The 21506-nt window shown below is 38.3% G+C and overlaps 1 protein-coding gene across 2 annotated transcripts in view; it reads right to left on the reverse strand.

The window, feature by feature from the left end:
- Nucleotides 1-21506, reverse strand: part of LOC117294483 (C-terminal-binding protein 1-like) — a 64398-nt gene that overhangs the window by 41448 nt on the left and 1444 nt on the right. The window contains exon 1 of one of the 2 annotated variants that reach the window (XM_033776910.1): nt 11818-12055. The exons of the other annotated variant lie outside the window; for it this stretch is intronic. The gene's annotated coding sequence lies outside the window, so the exon portion shown is untranslated. Of the gene's footprint in view, nt 1-11817; nt 12056-21506 lie in introns of those variants that run through there. 2 annotated transcript variants of the gene reach the window in all.

A 21506-nucleotide genomic window follows, 5' to 3' on the forward strand; every position in this document is an offset into this window, starting at 1 on the left:
GCTTCTTAAAGCATCAACTGCTACCTATTAACTCCTTTAAGAGCCTGACACTTAAAGGCAGTGTCCGACACTATTGGTAATTACTCAAAATAATTATTTGCATAAAACCTTACTTGGTTACGAGTAATGGGGAGAGATTGTTAGTATAAAACCTTGTGAGAAACGGCTCTCTCTGAAGTAACGTAGTTTTCGAGAAAGAAGTAATTTTCCACAAATTTGATTTCAAGACCTCAGATTTAGAATTTGAGGTCTCAAAATCAAGCATCTGAAAGCACACAACTGCGTGTGACAAGGTTTTTTTTTTTTCATTATTATCTCGCAACTTTGACGACCAATTGAGCCCAAATTTTTTACAGGTTTGATATTTAATGCATTTGTTGAGATACAGCAAGTGAGAAGACTGGTTTTTGACAATTACCAATAGTGTCCACTGTCTTTAAAAGTGTCAGGCAGGAATTTCATCTTTGTAAAGGCAAGGCCATTGTAATTTTGCGAAAAGGACTTCAATTGGAAAATCTTAAAGCCAATTAGAAACTTTTGAAGGGGCACCTACAGTAGGCCAAGATGAGGGGTAACAGGGTCCATCCTTAAATCCTACACTTTTTAACATTTACCAGTGAGTTGACCGACCATTTGAACCACACTACTATACTGGTTGTGTTTGGTGGCACAACTGTGTACAGAACTAACTGTATACAGCAAAAACCAACAGCAAACACCATGTTAACGCCCAAAATACACCATGGTCCAATCACAGATAGCTACTTGGCACAACAAAGTAGCTTAGCACAACAAAGTTATGCTTACCAGAATTAGGCTAGGCTATCAGCCAAAATACCATTTAGCATTTGTGACTGGTATCCTGATCATTTTTGGTTAGCAGACATTTTTCAGCACTATACACTTTGTGCTTTAAAAACAATTATTTTGTTGTTGCGCACACACTCGACAGCACAATACGCGCCAATAACAGGATGCATAGAAAGCAAGAATAATCGTTTAGATGTGGGAGGAAAATCTGAAATGGGCAAAAAAACACGCAATCAAGTAGGGACTGTGAAAACCCAATCCTGTTCCACATGCAAGGCTCCGGTCTGATCGGGATTCGAACCGGGGTCCACAGAGATGAAAGGTACAGAAAGAAACCAATGAGCCAACCTGTGTCTTTAACTTTTCAAGTTCATGTCATTATCATATCATGCTTGGGCAGCTTTAACAAGCTGGGTAATTAACAACTGCAAAGCTGATGCTTGCTAGATAAAACATGAGAGAGAAGGTCCTAGAAGACATGATATGCCACCTGCTGGCTGACCTGCCAATTAGGTCTGACAACATGACAAGCTTTCTGCCTGTTAACCATGAATGATGAGATGTTACCACATTCATTTGGTTCATTCATTTATAGTTCATTCGTTTGGTTTCTCATGGTTGAAGTACAGGGCCAAATTTTGTGCAAAAAATATTGCTTAACATTGTTTCTGCTAAGCACGACTAAGCAAGGTACCAGTTACATTTTGTATAATGTAAAATGGTATTTTAGCTGGTAACCTTATTCTGGTAAGCACGTTGTGCTTAGCAACTTTGTATGCTTAAGCCAAGCAGATCTAGGAAATTGGGCCCTGCCCTCCACATAACCCACTTCACCCACAGCAATTGCCATGGTGCCCGTGCTTTTGTAGACTTGTGGACAAGTCGTTAAATCGGCCCCACGCGCTGAGATAGTGCTCTCGCGAGATCACTACTCTCGCGCGAACTGATGGCTCCCCGATTTCGACTCCTCATAGAGTTCTATCTCAGAGCGTGGAACCGATTTAACGACTTGTCCACAAGTCTAGTGCTTTTACTGTGGCGCCCTTTGCAATACTTCATATGCAAATTTAAATTTTCCTCATACAGAAGTGCCCCTCGACATGAGGAAAATTGCTGTACACCTTCAAGAATGTAATTCAAGACCTGTTACACGCGTACATGTCAAAACCTAAGAATATTGCCTCACTAAATTGAGTTACTTGAAAGAAGGCTGCTGGTAAGTGTATCAAATACATGATCTTAACATTATGTATGAGAGTACATGTATGGTATGATTTGAGGTATCAATATGTTTTTGGTTTGTGGTAACACCATGTGTGTATCTACTTGCCAGGTGTAGGTGTTAAAGATAGCCAACGTTTTGTAATTTTCGCTCAAACAGCCAAAACTTGTTACATGAGGAGAGCCAATTACATCAAACATTCAGAAAGACTACCCAATCCAACAAATTTAGGGAAAATACAAAAAAAGTAAATTAAAATGAACAATTTTTTTAAAAATCTAAACACCAGCCCAAAACTAAGCCAAATAAAAGTTAACTACATGTATACTAAACTTCATTGTTTAAATTTAAATCTGAAGTTCACTGGGAACAACACTGTGACACCTTGAAGCTAAACTTTCAGGTACGAACGATACCAGATATGAAATTGAAACATCACTGAATGAAAAGACAATTGGATAGTCTTTGGAAAGTTGGTTCCTCATTCATGAACATTTTGGTTTCATTGTAAAGCGATGTGAATGCTAGCAAACAGAGCGCAAAGGCATGGTATTCATTGTTGCCCAGCAAACATCAAGTGCCTTAAGTTGCTGAAAATTCCTAGCTTTGTAAACCTACTACATTTTATTATTTCAAAGATGCATTTCAAAGATGCAGGTGTAGACATGAGTTTGTAATTTTTTTGCAAATAATGAAAGAGACCCTTGTTGCACAAATGTGTGTTCACATGCATAATAAAAGGTTTCATGCCTGAAGTATTTTAATATTTGAGTGAGAAATAACCTCTTTCTCAAAAACTATGTTACTTTCAAAGGGAGCCGCTTCTAACAAATTGTATACTATCAACAGCTCCCTGTTGCTCGTTACCAAGTAAGTTTTTAAGCTAAAAATTACCTTGAGTAATTACCAATAGTGTCCAGTGCCTTTAACTGGTTCAGTGCCGCTTTTTGTTTGCATTTTGAACCTTAAAACCCATACATGTTATCACAAGAGGGCATTAGCACTCAAGAAGTATTGACTTTGGGATGTACCAATGCAACACAAACCCACACGATACATTTTTGTTTGGGTAGGAAGACTTATTTGTTGTAGAGAATTTTGAAAACCTCAAAATGCTGAGTTTGGTAACCAATTTTTCCTATATACATTGTATGTATGATAATGGCGTTTTCAGACTACGTAAAATAGATCATACATGTACGACCTTGGCACTGATAGAGTAAAGCAGCAAGCAATGTTCACGACAAAATTAGGCTTTGGTATGTGTGGATTGAATGTGCATCTAATACATACCAGTACTGGTATGGTATGTACTCAGAGTACACTGTGAATATGCAGTGTACTTACCTTCAAATACGAGAGACGCTTATATTACAGTTCACACGCTATTTCCATCCCCGCTCATCCTAAAATATGTTGTCTAATTTTTACACTTCCCTTCCATTTTGTTTTGATGTTCAATTCTTTCTATTATAATAATGGACCCAGCATAGAACGTTTCCTGTTTTCCAACACATGTACAGCGGTTTATTACTTGTTTCCTTGCTTGGTCTATAAAGTTGCGCAAAAGTTTCAACAATACGGGAAACCGATTTGGGCAAACAGTTGGTTCAATCCTCCCTCATAAAGTTGTGGAAGGAAATATGTTGAGAGTAAAAAATTATACACCCTTTGTTTACTGAAGTGTTGCTGACAGAGAAGAGTGGCAATAAAGTCAATGTGCTTTTAAACCAAAGCCTTCATGTGCGAAAGTGTGGTGACATCAGAAAGGTCTTTTTAATTGCAGTGTTTCCTTTTTCTGAAACGCAACTTTCCTTTGTCGGATGTCGTAGCCATCTGTTGACTTGTATTAGAACATGGCCCATTGTTCAAGGTTGTTTTCTCACATTGTTTCATAGATATGAAAAAGTTCAGAAAAAAATGACTTGCTCCCCTCTCGATAACAGCATCAGTCCTCTACAAATATACATTTTTTATTTTAAAAAAAATTATTTTACAGAATTGGTGGCAACCAATACATGAGATAACAAAACCTGTGAAATCTTGGGCTTAATCCATTGTGTGTGAGTCGGGAGAGAATAGTGAAAACCATGCACATTTTCAGCATGGTACCCTTAACACGTTGTCCTTAATTTTGGTTGTAATAATTAAGATCAACTGGTGCACTTTTTTATGTTTTCAGTTAAAGTTTTCTCCAATATGACAATATTTCAGACGGAAATATCACACAGAAACAAAATGGTTCAAGTATTAATTTCATATCAGGCTTTCAGATTATTTTTTCCAGAGTTTTTTTTTTTTACCATAACCAGCCCTAATAATGGCCCACATATATAAACAGATCATAACACCCCAAAATGTTTAACAATGTCAAAACAACTTTTAAAGCTTCTATTATTTGGAGAAACAAGTGTGAGGATTTGAATCTTGAGAACAGCAAGGACTCAAACATGTTCCTAATGTTATCAATAAAAGGCTGCTACATGTATGTCGACGCTACTCCTAAATACATCATGGTACCGGTAAAACACTTCATTTGTAAAAACAACTTTCCTTTGTTTCGCTTTGTATAATAAAATTAACCAACAGGGAAATTAACACGGTATATACCGACCACAGAGTCGATTGAATGATATAAAAAAAAAAAATAAAAAAAAAAGGAAACTTGATCTTATCATTCTTTAGATTTAAATACCGTCGACTGATACAAAGTATTGTGTATCTCAAAGAGAAAGTACATAAGTAATAACCAATTAATCTGTAAACAAAGTGCAGTACAGGAACAATGCGGAACCAATAATCCGAACAAGGAATTGCTGGGGTTATAACGAGGTTTATGCAAATGAGTGATGGTTGTTAGGATGACAATGGATGTGGGGGTGGGGGGGGGGGGGTCATGCATACACGATATCCAACGAAACAAAACCATGCCAATCAAACCATTCAACAGACTCAATGGGTACATCGTCACAACTTGGTCAACATCGATAAATGAAGACTTTTTCCCTCCCCGCCGTATACAAAACAAAATGAGGCAAAAAAATGTGGATCAAGAATACAGTGGCAACAACAAAAACGAAATCAAGACATCGTGCCTACTCAGCCAAAGTCCATCGAGCCAACATCGACCAATCAAAAGCCCTAAACACCACTCAAAAGTGCAGTGGTCTCTGGGCATGCTCAGACACAATACGATACCTGACCAACTATAGTTTCTTCAGTTCGACCAATCGCCTCGAGCCACCGCTCCCGCAGGACGGTGGGCCGCTTGGGCACGCGATAAAAATGGCGCGGGTCCTCGGTTCCTTTGTAGCGCGAACGAAACTTGCAATTAGGAAAACCGCATGTTGTCGGCATGACTTGAGGACAGTCCTACCTGTAAACACAAGAAAAAGACAGAAAAGAAAACAGATATTAAGTCTCCAGGATCAAAATTTGTCATTAAAAATTACCCTCTAGCAGATTATTTTACCCTTTATCTGTGCACTGTATGTCCGTAATACATGTACATAGTTAACAAGCAAGACATCTTTAAGTAAACAGCCATTTTATTTATTAACCGTTGGGGTATTTTACCTCAAATTTAATTTCAACTTAAGGTTCAGGAAGTGGCAATTTTCCCCAACAAAACATCTACAAAAGGTGTGCCTGAGAGACAATTTCCCCTACCCCCTACCACCCCGCGTCCTCTCTACTCGATACACCACACCTAAAATATCAAGTCTCCTACCAAATACAATCCTTTTCATAAATATTGATTACCAATGAGACTCCAAAAAGGGTCTCAATGAATATCAATAAGGAGACTAAATTAGGAAAAATGATACCATCGCAACAAAAATGATAAATAATACGAGTGGGGGACACAGCCCCACAAACAAGCCACGAGAGTTCATTGGTCTGTTTCAGTGTATCAAACTTCATCGACCAAGTATGGCCATTGCAGAACCCTATTCCAAGATCAACATTATAAACTGTGGCACACCGCGGGCTAAAGATTCAAACTCAAAAGGAGATCGCAGTACGGCAAAATAGCTTTAGAAAAATGATACCTGGGGTAGTACGATACCAAGTAACCATGGATATATAAAACTTATAAAAAGATAGTATTCCAGTGACTGTTTCACATTCAGGTGACAGCACTATTTTTCAATTGTTTATGGGTTCGTACAGCGAGGACAAGGTATGTATCCTCTTTTGATGGCCACACGTTTTTGCCTCTTTACTTCAGGCCAGACTGTTACAAAGCCACCGGCTCCAAGGACAAAAATCTATAGAAATTTTATTAGAGTAAGGGAGAGTGGATACTATGCTAGCCTGGGTTGCTAGGATTCTTCCTGGATGATCTGATGTTAAGGGTGTAGAGAGAGTATCCCAGGGTAGTGGTAGTTGGAATAATTCTGCAGGCCAAGGGGGAATTCACTTTTCCCTTGGGAGTTTGCATGGTATAATCACCAATGAATAATGTAATATTGCCCCTCATTTGAGGGCTTTTTTTTTCCGAATCTTTTTCAAATTTTGTCCGAAAAAATGGGAAGACAATCAAGTTTGAATCATACTTTGGAAATTAAGTTGAATTTGAGACTTACTTTAACTGCTTAAAAAATCTCTGGACTTTATACCCAAAAAATATTTTTTTGTCAGATTCAATTTTAGCACAATAATTCAATTGAACACTACCTAAGTACACTGAAGTTGTTTTGTGTATATATCCAGGCTATTTTGAGCAAATACATTTTGAAAATTTCAAACTTACGTATAACTTGGGTGCTATCCTAGGAGATCACATTTTTTGAATGACAAGACGATTTTATTCATCTTTTAACAGTTGTACACAAGGTACTTTAAAGGGAAGGTACACGTTTGGTAACTACTCAAAACAAATATTAACTTAAAAAACTGACTTGGTAACGAGCATTGGAGAGCAGTTGATAGTATAAAACATTGTGGAAAACAACTCCCTCTGAAGTAACGTAGTTTTTGAGAAAGAGGTATTTTCTCACTAAAATAATAAAAGACTTCTAGCTAGAAGTCTTTTATACCCATCTGAAACACACAAATTCGTCTAACAAGGGTGTCTTTTGTTTCGACATTTTCTCGTAACTTTGATGACTGATTGAGCCCCAATTTTCACAGGTTTGTTATTTTATGCTCATGTTTGGATACACCAAGTGAGAAGACTGGTCTTTGACAATTACCAATTGTGTGCCTTCCCTTTAAGGCCTTACATAAAGATTACAACGCTAACTTGTGAACAAAATCTCTAGTAGCATTTTCTCTTTGTTACATCACCAGTAAACATTCGTTACATAAAAATAAATAAATAAAACAAAAAAATGGTTTTACCACCAAACAACTTGGCTGTTGAGTGTGAGAACGAAAAAACTTTCCAGTGAAAGTTTATATTAGACCTAATTTTTAAAATGGTTTTCTTTCGAAAAGTGTAAAAGACCAAACATGTTTGACTCTTTGGTGAGTGCATAGCTTGGAGGCACGTGACAGAATGTAAAGCCCTAACTACAATGTATTCCTTCCAATAACAACCATGCATGAATCCAGTTCAAATTGGAACACCACCAACGTAGAAAGGTGGTCAACACTAATATTGTGCTTAGCTTCTGAAAAGGACTCGTCTAACAAGCAAATGAATGGGTAATCACTGACCCAAATATGTATTTGACACTGGATTAAACACATTCACAATGATGGTAATGAAGCGCAGAAGTTTCCATGGCTAAAGTTGGACTCTCAATATAAAAATGCATAATGGAATACCTTGAATGAATGAACCAGTTCCTCTGGAAGAATTGGTTCTTATGAATTTGTAAATTGGTGTTCTCCTTTTTCACCTGAAAGAGGTTACTAGAGTAATGTATACATATTGTTAGGCAAGCAGTTCTTATATTATTCTGTATAGCTTGCATGTCTACAACAGATTTCAGTGGGGGCTTTTTGGGTCGCTAGGTGGCAGCCAACTTAACAAAGTAAATCCATTGTTCTCGGTAAAATGCGCACACTAAGAGATGCGTAAACAATGGAAATTCACCTGGTAAGTCTGCTGCCACCTAACGTTTTCAAAGTCTCACAAACTGATACTTATTGTTGGGCAAGGATGTCCTAGTAGTTTCTGTATACCTCATGAGTCTACAGATTTTAGACAAGAGTACAGTTACAGTAAAACATGGAGGTACACTATTAAGTTGTTGATTAACATCAATGTTGGCATGCATTTGCTGGATTATTGTAATACCTCATGGGCCAACAAATTTTAGAGTACAGTTAATCTGTCCATCCATAGTAACACAATTGACAGTTTTCAAAGTATGAAAGAGTGTAGCCTTTTATGGCCTAAACAACCTGAAGTCTAAAGGGTGTTTTTTCTGTCGTTATTCTCTTGCAACTTCGATGACCCACTGAGTTCAAATGTTTACTTTATGCATGTGTTGAGATACACCAAGTGAGAATACTGGTCTTTGACAATTAACAAAGGTGTCCAGTGCCTTTGAAGTGAATGATTGTATATAATGTCTGCAGATTGTTGGTCAAATTCACGCACAATTCAAAACGCCCAGCAGAACCAGACCGATGTATCCACTTTCCACGAAAAGCTACAAAAAAGAGCACAGCGACAAGATTACATGAACTTTGCGGACCCGGACTACCAATCCTTCCATGAGCTATGCTTCTAAAAACAGCACATGACAGGCAAGGGTACCAGTGGCATCCAATTATCATGATGTGCTTAGGGCAGAGAGGTCAGTATTTCCTGTGGGGAGTTTTCAACTTCCCCGGTTTCCTTCCTGGCAAATAGGCCACTTCCACTGGGGTTCTAGGCCTGGGATGGTGGGGGGCTTCGAGTGAAAACACTTTCTAAAACCAAAGTACTGACATTTATGGAGACCACACCTCGCAGTGACATTTCTGAAATTTATACACCCAGGATCGAGTTAGTTGTTGTCTTTTTACATCTGGATTTGGAATGTGGAAGGTTTGGGAATTGGTATTTAAGTATTATTTAACCTCATGCTACACGCAACTTGCCTGTAATTTGATATTTGAGAGGGCAAGGCCAGTTTCAATTTGCAAAGGGCACTTCCATTGGAAAAACTTCAAGTATGGGAAATTTTTGAAGGGGCACCAAGGCCAAGCCAAGGGCAAGGAAGGCCGAGGCCTCTTTGTAATTCCATGCCTGACACAACATTCTATGATTGTTATTTGTAATTCCATGCCTGACACAACATTCTATGATTGTTATTTGTAAGACCAGCCCCCGATTTCACGAAGCGCTGCGACGCGTCGCAAGTGCAAGTTGCGACCGGTTACACGTCGTAAGTTGCGATGCGTATGAAATCGTGTCTTAGGTCTGCGACGCATCGTAAACCCTACGATGCGTCGCTACTTGCAATGAGTTTCGTGAAATCGGGGGCAGGCCTGACACAACATTCTATGAATGTTATGATTAAGATTAATAACTAGTCATGAGACTTTACATATTATTATGGAATGCCCAGATATCCTCCACCTTCATACCCTTTCTATACTAAATTTGATCACAATATTTATTACTGGTTAAGTTATCATAATAACATTCCACTGTGTCAAGTGGGGGTATCCTGCTGGAAAACATAGTCATTATTTCTTTCCATCTATTGTTCCACAGGGTACAGGAACTAAGAAACATTGGAAAATACAAACATTTTAAAATGATACAATGATTACACAAGACACAATGACAAAGTAAAACTTGCTGACAGTAACCTCCGCCCCCTTGTTGGATTACCAAGTGCGAACTAAATCATGATCGAGTGGATCTGCTTAAAGTTCTGCCAGCAAACTACATACACATGTACATTGTACGCACATTGTACATTGTCCTGACACTGGTCCCGGACCCACTATTGAGCCCCACCATTCCTGCCCCACCATTCCTGCCCCACCAACACTGCCCCACCAACACTGCCCCACCAACACTGCCCCAACGACACTGCCCAATAACCTCTACCCTACTACATTGTACTCAAACCCTATTGCCCTATCTGGACTCACTGACCAGCCCCACCATTCCTGCCCCACCAACACTGCCCCAACACCACTGCCCAATCACCTACCCTACTACATTGTACTCAAACTATGCCACACTCTTGCCCTATCTGGACCCACTATCAAGCCACACCATTCATGGCCCAACACTGTCTAATCACCTCAACCCTCCCTACTACGTTGTACTCAAACCCTGCTACATATTTTCCCTATCTGGGCCCACTGTCCAGCCTCTACATTACTGGGCCACCAACACTGCCCCAACAGAACTGCCCCAACAACACTGCCCCAACAACACTGCCCCAACAACACTGCCCCAACAACACTCTACCATACTGCTCAACTACATTGTAACTTCCCCCTCCTGGCCTTGCCCTCCCAAAAATTAAATTAAAGGCATGTCTGCGCCTTGAACACCCAGCAGGGTGGATATGTGCGCATTACAAGTCTTATTATTATTATTATTATTATTATTATTTATGTCCTCCACATAATACATGCCTGATACATGTAACTCACTGCCTCAATTGCCCCTGGCCAATACCTTGGTGCCCCTGGCCAATACCTTGGTGCCCCTGGTCAACACCTTGGTGCCCCTTAAAATGTTCCAATATAAATTTAGCAACATTAACATACACCTCCACACAGGTGATTTTGATTTCCTTCATAAAAATGTTAATAATCAAAATGACATAAACCAGAGAAATATAAAAAGCAAAGCTTTCTGCAATTAACAATAAATCATAATTTGACGACAACGCCACTTAATACAATGCACGACACTGTTGGGCCTGGCTATGAACCTTGTTTTTTCTCTGTCTCTCTTTTCCTGTTTTTCAATGCTGTAATACACACACCTACATTGTGCAGTAAACTGTGTGTTTTTTTTTTTGTTTTTTGGGGGGGGGGGGGTGCAAATTTAATCTCCTAGATTATGCAAGTAGTACTTGAGATAAGAAAACAAAACAACTATATACATTAACATAAAATGTACATGAAGGTCAGTTATCCACCTCCATCTATCAGTTTACTAAAAATAAAACATTCCTAAAAAATAATCACGAGATGGGCATGAAATTATAGAGCTGACCTGATATTGCCTTGGTGCCCTTGAAATGCCCCAGTAAGAATGTACAATTTCCTCATGTCATAGGGTGCCCTTTACAAAGGAGAAAATGCCTTGGTGCCCTTACCCTTTCAAACCCTGATAAAATACTTGGTATGATAAATACATAGTAACACTGTGTCTAAATTAGCCGCTCCAATGTGGCTACGGCTTGATTCTCATGGTCTTGAAGCATAGAAGCACTATAGCAATAACCTTAGCAACAGCCACAGCTGTAGGCACCAACTCAGCCAGCCTAAATCGTAAAATACATAATTTTGCACAAAGTCTAAACAGACATTGTACTTGTTCATTGTCATGTCATACTTGTGTGTCGTCCTGCCTCAACAGTTCTTTGACACAGCTGTTTATTATCCATACTAAAAAAAATTTGTCAGGCAGGACTTGGGCAAACATCACCAACTCTGCTAAGCTAACAGATTTTCTAAACAGAGAACAGATACCGGACCAATGTAACATGCAATTTGGGTATATTGTTTTAGACTGGTACTAAATTATTTTCTGTAAGAACAGATAAATTGATTAAGTAACATTTCCTGCTCCATTTCAATGCTTGGTCCTGATACATTGTTAGGCAACTCATGCGAATTTATTGGTACACATGCAAGGTTTCCATTACCAGCTTAATTGAGTTGTTGCAGCGTCATCCCAACAGTCATACTGGTTAATTCAAGCTCCAAAAAACCAAGGGTTACCGGTGATAATCACACTCTGCATATGATGCTGCTTAAATACCTGTTTACAGGATTTGGTTGTGCAAATATAGCCACATCATTGACACACTGTATGCTACCCTTGCTTGTGACCCCAGCCCTCCATACAACAGAAAATTGTCAACCTGACACATGTGACTAGCCTTCCACTGGAAGACATGTACACACACACACACACACACTGCATATTAAAGGACCCCCAGCAAACAGGGTGTGGCTGTTCACTGGAGTGTACCGTTAGACCGTGTACTGTGCCGTGGAATTTGAGTAGTGCAGACTGTGTGTGTGGTGGTTCGCTTGTTATCTAGGTCTGAGCACGGTCTCAACACTGTACTTTGTACAGTGGTAATAGGAATCCAGTTCAATCCGTGACATTATGTCAAGGTTTTGTTGTACACAAGGAATTGTCTCCATGAATAAATGCAGCCAAACAAAATAATCTGGCAATGAAAGTGAAAAAAAAAATCAGAGAAACTAAGATTGTTTATATTAAGGGGGAAATGTTGTACAAACTGTGATCAGTAGGACCAACACATAATACAGTAAACATTAATAATGAGAATGTTCATTAATAAACTTTGCATGGTAAGAAACCAACATAGCCAGCATGTTTACAGATTATGAAAATTGTATAAAAAGTTGTTTCAATCCCTGGGATTAAATAAAAAAAAAAAAAAAAAAAAATAGTTGTTTTATATTTTTTTAAGGACATTAAAATGTACCCAGCCATACAGCGAACTGTTTTTGCAGAAGCATTAACCTTTTCATCATAATTAACAGAAGACAGATTTGTAAAATTATTGATGTTAACAGTCCTAACAATCAACATTTTATAAACAGCAATGGTCTTAGCTTTGAATTGATGCAATTAGGTTATTGAAAGGCATACACAAGTAAGATAAATTACAACCAACAATGTTTGGTTTTAGCATTTAGGCTAACCATACACAATGTCATTCCTGTGAAAATAATGCACATAAAGAGGTTTTTCTTAAATACTTGTCCTCAAGTTGAAGAACACGTTGAAAAAAAAAAACCCACTGCATCTGCTTGCTACCCTCCATGAACATGAACTACGCCTTGCAGTGTTTAATCTTTCTTGATAATAATATTCCAAGATAGCTACACCTAGGTATGGTAGGCATGCAGTCACCATGACATCCACACCTCTTGTTGACAAGTGTACATACACGTAGTAGGTCCACACCAGCCACAGAGAAACGAAACAAACAACGGACATCGTTTCTTCAACATGGTTTACTATTTTATTTCTTTAAACCATTTCATCTGCAAAAATTGTAAGTGTTCTAAAGTATGACTAGAACATTTTAATCCCAATCTGGGACATGGTTCATAATAACATCCTCAAAATATACATGAAGGACTGTATCGTGTAAGAAACAAGTGATTTTAAAACACACAAAAAATCCATTTAACTTTGAAAATCTGGCACCCCGGCGGTCTAGATAGCTCAGTTGGCTGAGCTCTGGCATTTTGATCCAGAAGTCAGAAGCTCAAGTCCCACTCAAGTCAATTTTTCTTTGTTCAACCACCCCCCCCCCCAAAAAAAAAGAATTATCACTTTAAATTTGTTACAAGTATATTTTAAACTCATAAGAAGCTGCCAACATTTACAATATTATATTTTGAAGATGTTTTCTTCAGCAACCTTGAGGTTTACATAAAGTCTGATAAACGACAAACCAATTGTAAAAGTATGTTTAGTGTTCACCAACATCTCCCATGAGCCATGACTATCCATTCCTCTTTGCTAAACAGACCATGAGATTTTGATACCTTTTGTAAGTTTTTGGCCATGAAATGAATCCCTACAGTGAATGAAGATGTATGCAATAAGTTTCAGCTTCATTATTAGTCGTCAAGTTTTTGAGAAAAAAAGAGCAAAAGTCATAGATCATTGTTTTAAGAAGAGTTGCTTATTACGTTGCACATGCTAAAATAATGTTCGTCTACTGATACAAAAACTATTTTTTGTGACAGTGGTTTACTCATTTCTCAAACGATACAGGCCTAACGCCCCAGCAAGTAACGTTTTAAGAGAAGCTTTCTACTTATAGTATCATCATTATCTTTGAACAGTGTAAGTTTAATGTAAATCTGTGGACATTGTGTTTTGAGTCGTACAAAAAGTACCTTAACCCTTTAATGCAGTACATGTACTCTGTCATTGTTAAATTATCTTCAGAAACCGGTAAATGGTTGTACATCAATTGTTAAATTATAACACTGGACTCGGAAACAAACACAATTAAGCAACTCTGGAAAAGGTTGAGGTGCCTAGTTACTGCATGGTGAACACCTTGAAAGCATTTGTTAAGCTTTGTCAGTTACTAGGTAGAATGTAAATCATTGTACCACCGAACTTCTATTACATGTTTGCTGTTTAAATCATCTACATGAACCGCCATGTTGTACTCAAATCCCACTCAAATCAATGCTACTCAAATCGAGGCTGGGGGCCTTTCTCAAACCTCAGCTTAGGATCCGGCTCCAGGCTCCTCGTACTGATGTTCCTGCGATTAGCGCTGCTCCAAAATGCAGGTTAAAGGCCACGCTACATACGCAGCGCGCGGAGCCTAAGCCTGAGCCAGAGAGCCCTGGCCAAGGTTTGAGAAAGGCCCCATGTGACAAATTCGACCAGTCCCTTTTTAGAGAATCAGCGTTCCAGATTGCTGCACAGCATAAAGTAGATAAGAAGACAATGGGTATGACCTCCTGAGGTCAACACATGTTGATGGATTATTCCTAAACACTAAACAGTGCCCCAGCACCTTACCACATGAACCAGCACAACATGTGCATGTTTACAAACCTATGTACAGTACAGGTGCATAAGAGTTGAGGAGCTGGAAGAACCAATGCTATGTATTTGATACACAGCGTTTACAGGCTAAAAAGTTAACCTTGAAGCAAGATTTGGTCAATACTGTTAGATACATAGAATAATAATACAGACAGTGTGTAATCTTCTGAGGGTAAGTAGAGTTGCAGGTAGTCCTTCTATTATTTTCAATCATCATGGGGAAAAACTAAACACAAGTGGCACACTATCCATTTGAAGTGACAATTTTATTTCAGAGATGTGTGGAGTTAAATTACTATAATTTTTACGGTGCCATTGTTCATAAACAACTGGCATTTTCAAGAGGGATTATATATTTAAGAGAGACTTCACGATACAACTTAAAAATAAACAATTTATCAACAACAGGGAAAAACTGACCTTTTCAAATGTCCCAGCAAGTCCAATCACCATCTTTTTTTGGGAGTATTTATAGGGCTAGTTCCTGTGTAAAATTTGTTTGTTTTGGGCAGGATAATTATCATTTCCTTTGCCTGCTCCTTAAATGGCATCATCTGATAGCATCCGGTATTTTCAAGGCCAGACGTTAGGCTAAGTTGCCACTTACTGTTATCTCCTTCTTAATGGGTTTGATACCTTTTGTTTTTGGCAATGACATGAATCCCTACTCAGTGTGAATGAAGATGTATGTAACATAATCTATAGTTTCAGGTACTTTAGTTGTCAAGTTTTTGAGAGGAAAAAAAGTGAAAGTCACAGAGTGATGTTTTCAGGAGAGTCGCGTACACTTAAAATATGGTATTATTTTTTTATTACCAGTTATTGGTATTGTATTTGTACCAGTAATTGTAATAAATATGTTCAGATTAAATGCTAAAATAATTTTCGTCTCCTGAGACAATAATTATTTTGTGACATTGTTTTGCCAATTTCTCAAAAAAACTCAGCACCTCAGCAAGTAATATTTCAAGGGAAGATGTCTACCATCATTATCTTTAGAATGTAAATTTAATGTAAATCTGTGGATATTGGGTTTTGTATCATACAAAAAGCAGGCCTGCATGCTTCGTTTTTGAAAGGGCAAGGGCATCAAGGCATTTCCTCCTCAGTAAAGGGCACCCTAAAAGGAAATTGTAAATTTCTACAGCACTGGAACATTTCGAGGACACCAAGGCAATGACCAGGGAGCATTGAGGCAAACGCCTTCGCTGCCTCCATGAAGTATCAGGATTGTATCATCTGAAAAAGTTCCCAACCCCTTTAATTTCAAATTCACTTATTCTCATCTGACGAATACTGAGCTGAGGTCAATTTCAAGAATCAAAGCTGTCTGTATCTTAATAAGAACAAAATGTACGGCAGCTAAGTGATGTCCACATACATCACAACAGCTAACTCCATTCTCATTTCCTTCTTGGACACCCAAGGTTGATCAATACAATCCAATTTCTCCTTCCACTAATCAAACCTGATTGGCAATTCCTCAAACACACTTAGTAAACATCTTCACCTAGCTCCTTTGAATACATGCATAGTGAAAACACCGTCTCCAACAAGTCCGCAACACAAATTTAACTAATTCTGCAAAGTCTACTCAAGCTTGCAAGGAAAAAGGTTTAATTTTGTTGACAAGGTTGTTTTTTCCTTTTTTCCTTCTTCTTCTTTCCTATCCAAGGTTAAAAGGTGTCACTGGGTGTCCAAATTGCGCACTTACAGTTTTTACATGTATATTACAGAAAAAACAGGGTGTCTAAAAGACACCAAGACACTCCTCTGGCTAACTGGCTAAAGCCCGGTTCATACGCCTGCGAATGAGAATGCAAATTTTGACGTCACAGCCCTGTTTTTCGCTGCAAGAGTTTAACACATTTCAACTGTTGCAAATTATTTATTGCAAATTTGTGACGTCAAAATTTGCATTGCATTCAGCTCGGCTTGCATACGGCTCGTAATCGGCTCACACTCGACTCGTATTCGGCTCGCATTCGCAGGAAGTATGAACCAAGCTTTAAAAAGACTGTTCCTATCCTTTTAGGGAGCCCATATTTGTTCTTAATTCATCTTCTAAATATTTCCAATGGATGTGGTAGGATTTTCTTTCTTCTTTCCCCCTTTTTTTTTTGGGGGGGGAGGGATAATAATTCTCTATAATAATATTCCAATAACCTAATATGTACATGAGTGTTGTACAACCACGTATTCCCGAGGAAATAAGAGACCCCTTGCTTGAGTCTAGGCATCACACTCCATGGGGGTTGAATAGGTTCAAGACTACACGGTCTGGGTCAAAGCATGGACCACCGAATGGTCAAACCTTAAACATGCTATAATTCATGACCATTTATGGCAAGTCCAATCACATGGTTAAAATATCACCAGATTAACAAGGATTCTATTACAGGCTACACACTTTAAAGGCAGTGGACACTATTGGTAATTACTCAAAATAATTATTAGCATAAAACCTTTCTTGTTGACGAGTAATGGGGAGAGGTTGATGGTATTAAACATTGTGAGAAACAGCTCCCTCTGAAGTGAGAAAGTTTTGAGAAAGAAGTAATTTTCCACGAATTTGATTTCAAGACCTCAAGTTTAGAATTTGAGGTCTCAAAATCAACCATCTAAACGCAAACAACTTCGTGTGACAAGGGTGTTTTTTTCTTTCATTATTATCTCGCAACTTCGATGACCGATTGAGCTCAAATTTTCACAGGTTTGTTATTTTATGCATATGTTGAGATACACCAACTGTGAAGGCTAGTCCTTGACAATTACCAATAGTGTCCACTGCCTTTAAGAAGATTTAAATCTTGATATTTCAAATATTTAGAAGCGAAGTAAATTTGACGAAGTAAACTTGGCCGTTTTCACAGCGAATGTTTTGCAGCGAATTTCCCAGTAGTTGTCCACAACCCAACTGTTGCAAATTATTCGTTTAGAATTTGTGATGTCAAAATTTGCTTCGCATTCGCAGGAAGTATAAACCAGACTTTAGACACAAAGCAGTTCCAAGCTTCAAGCCAACAGTTGACTCCTTTTTCCCTTCTTCATTTCCAATGCAATTGTCCTGGTCCCTAAATGGCCAAATGAATGTGATTGATCCACATCCTGTGTAGCATATGAATTACTCATGCTTGGTCAAGCTTACACCACATGTATAATGCTACCATTTATAGATGATGGGACACATGGCATAACATGTGAACCAAGTAACTCGGACGTCAAACGGATGCAGAAAATCAGCTCAGATGTCAATATCTCTGATTCCATGAAAATGCAATTTTAGCCACTCATAATCCTTTCAGATGCCTAGTCATGCACAGAGCATACACCCATCAACCAATAAACAACGCAGCTAAGCATTTAAAAGAAATTGCTTAGCAAAAGCTCATATCACATGGAAAGAAATATCCAGAGTAGGAACTGCTTATAGATCATGAGCGGGGCCTAATTCTATAGAACTGCTTAACTCATGTTGAAATATTTAAACTGCCAGCATCCATTTGTTCGTTTCCATTCAAACTATTTTCCTCTCTAAGGCCTATACGACAAAATTCTAACAGATATTTTCTATTAACTTTGTTTTTAGTCACACTAGAATAATCCAGGCCAACTCAAGATTGTCTTTGAAGATACGGATGAACTGTTTCAAAGACAGTACATTACGCAGGAAGATAAATCTTGGAAAATCTGAGAGGAATTCTTAGTTTTTTACCCCAGTAGGTAATCCTTCTGTTAAATGCCACAGATTGAAATCAATGAGTTGCTACAAGCAGTTTTATACGATCTGTTACACGGTCATATCTACATGTGTAAAATTTTCACATTCAATCACAGAGTAATGCTGGTAGAAACTATTCCTTTCCTTGGTGTCTGACATCCATTTAGTAGAGCATCGTAAAATGCTCATTAAAACCAAATCCCTAATCCAGAGGGATTTTCCCCTGCAGTAAAGGAGTACATGTATGGACTGATAGGCTGTTGGTAGCGTAAACAGTATCAGAATCACATGTACTGATTACTGAATGAACAGCGTATGTGCAGTACACACGAGTCTCTGTAACCTCTGGCTAAAACCCAAGCCATTCAAACCTCAATCATCGTAGACTGCCTTTTTTTTTTAAGATTCCCTTTTGATTATAATTTGTTTCCAAACTACTCCTGGCGATTTGTTAAATGTGCCATCGACAAGTAATTTATGACAGAAAAGAAGTTCGTTCCAATGGGTAAAATGTCTAGCGAGGTCCTAACTCTGACATAAATCAAATCAGTTACATATTTTGGAATCTTTGCTCTCGAGAGCAGAGGCCGCCTAAATCAGTCGAATATCAATGTCCCATACAAAGCAGTGTACATACTTTGGGTGAATTTTAAAAAGAATTAACCATACACCAATGGTTTGCCTGGTATCAGGCTTTTTATGAGCAAACAAACTAATTAAAAAGCAAGCATAAATCTACAGAAATCAGACAGGATATCGTCAATATAGAATTTCACCTGTAAGAGGGCAAGGCCGTAGTTTTCATTTCGCAAAGGGCACTTCAATTAAAAAATCTTTAAGTCTATGGAGGGGACATTATGAAGGGGGCACCAAGGCCAAGAGGGAAATGGAGGCCAAGGCCTCTGACAATTCCAGGCCTGTACATTACATCAATACATACAGTTACCAGAATCCGTCTATCAAAATCCACTGCCAGCTATCCACTGTGGTAGTCTAGAATCTGATTTGATATCCCAATGACAAGCTTTGTATGCTTGGCTGCATACACCGACCAATCAAACTCTGAAGGAGGCATACAGGGGGAAGGGATTTGAAGGTTTTGGGAATTAAAATCATACAGATTTTCCAAATAAGGACATTAAATTTTGTACGTATACAAACATTTACAGGCCTGTATGCTTTTTGAAAGGGCAAGGGCACCAAAGCATATTCTCTATTTTCTATGAGGAAATAGTAAATTTCTCCTCGAGCATCTCTAGGGCACCAAGGCAAAGACCAGGGGGCATAAAAGCAATTGTCTTTGTTGCCTCTGTGAAGTAACAGGCCTGCATACATGTTTTGGTGCACTGCTTAAAAATTCAACGATGCAACATGTTTTTCTTTAAGATGTCCAGCCCGTTATTTTCAAGGCCTAAGAATCTCACCCTTTCACAAGAATTAAGATGAAACCTTTCTGGTTCTAAATACATTGTAGAATCACAGGTGTTGCTGTGAGCCTGGTGCGTTGATTAGTGTGTTTGAAGTCATTTTGAAGTAATTTTACTTGATTGTGAAATCGCTTTGGGCTAGGTGGAGACCCTGTTGTGCAATGAGTGCATTATGATTGTTTTCAGAATTTCAGAGCTGCCAATATTTTGCGTCTTGCAATCAGGGAGATATTTCAAATTACATTTTAACATAATTGGGAACAAGTTTTACAACCAGGGAGATTTTCAAATTTGCGTGTCTAGTCTATTTTCAAACTTCAAAATTACAACTCATGAAAGGTACGTTTTTACAGATTCAATTATTTTAAATTCACTTTAATCCTAGCTACCTCCCCTTAAATTTGTTTAAATAAGATGTGCTCATTCATACTACATAGTTACAACAAACAAGTTGTTTTATTGATTGGGCCAGTCCACTGATTAGACTGCAGTGTGTGTGTGTGTAGAGACTCCTTGCATGTATGGTAGTGTGTATCTAACTTCCACCCATCGTTAATATTACCACCAGTACAGAAAAAGACCCTCTGCTCAATGAATGACTGACATATTGAATCATTGTAAAATGCCAATTATTTCTTGGACTCTCCCCCCCCCCCCCGCCTTTCTCTGTTTTATTGTGAGTAACGATGGATGATAATGAATGAAGAGGCTAGTTTGTCTGATGTATGATCACAAATCCCACCGGTGGATTGGCCTCTGGATGATCGATGCTCAACCAACACGACAACAATTCCACTGGTTTGGGGAGAATTTCAGTTCTTCTCTATATAATTATGTCACACTGACCATGGAGGAAAAAAAGACTGACCGGCATAAATTTCCATAAACAGGCATAAACCAATATGAAACATTTCCATGTTTCTCTTTCCCAGAATAACAATGTTCTCAACAATATTAGACCTGTATGCTTCGTTTTAGAAAGGGAAAGGGCACCAAGGCATTTTTTCCTTGGTAATTATAAAATTTTCTAGCAGAGCATTTCAAAGACAGTGATCCGGAGGGCAAGAAGCAGTCTCTTTAGTATCAGATATGTAACACTTCAAATAAGAAGCAAGTTGTTGGTGTTGAAACAACATAACATTGAAATCATGAACAACAAAATAGGTGAACATTGTTAATTCTGGCTGGTAGCTCACTTCTAAAAGTAAAACTTGATTTCACATTTCACGGCAAAGTTAATAATGGTTTTGTTTGGCTCAATTTAAAATGAGTAAAATTAATGGAGTGCAAAATGCTTTACACGTAGTCTCACTGTAGAAGAATACAGGAAAATACTCATAAATGGTTGGTTAAAATAATATCAATCTCAAACTCGACAAACTGTTGACATCCTGGGGAAATGAAAATCGCAGTAATGACTGGGAACATTAGTTATTTTAAGTTTACTGTCTCACTTGTTTGCATTCAATTATTTTGTGGGTGGTGCTTGGGTTTTTTTTTCGAGTTGGGGGGGGGGGGGGGACACCGGACCAGGGATAACCAAGTGGTATGTGATTTATGTGCAATCAATTTTGTCTTGTTTCCATTCCAACCAATGAAAGGCAGTTTCCAAATTGGTGTCTG

Source organism: Asterias rubens, chromosome 9, assembly GCF_902459465.1.
Source record: "Asterias rubens chromosome 9, eAstRub1.3, whole genome shotgun sequence".
Classification (NCBI taxonomy): domain Eukaryota; kingdom Metazoa; phylum Echinodermata; class Asteroidea; order Forcipulatida; family Asteriidae; genus Asterias; species Asterias rubens.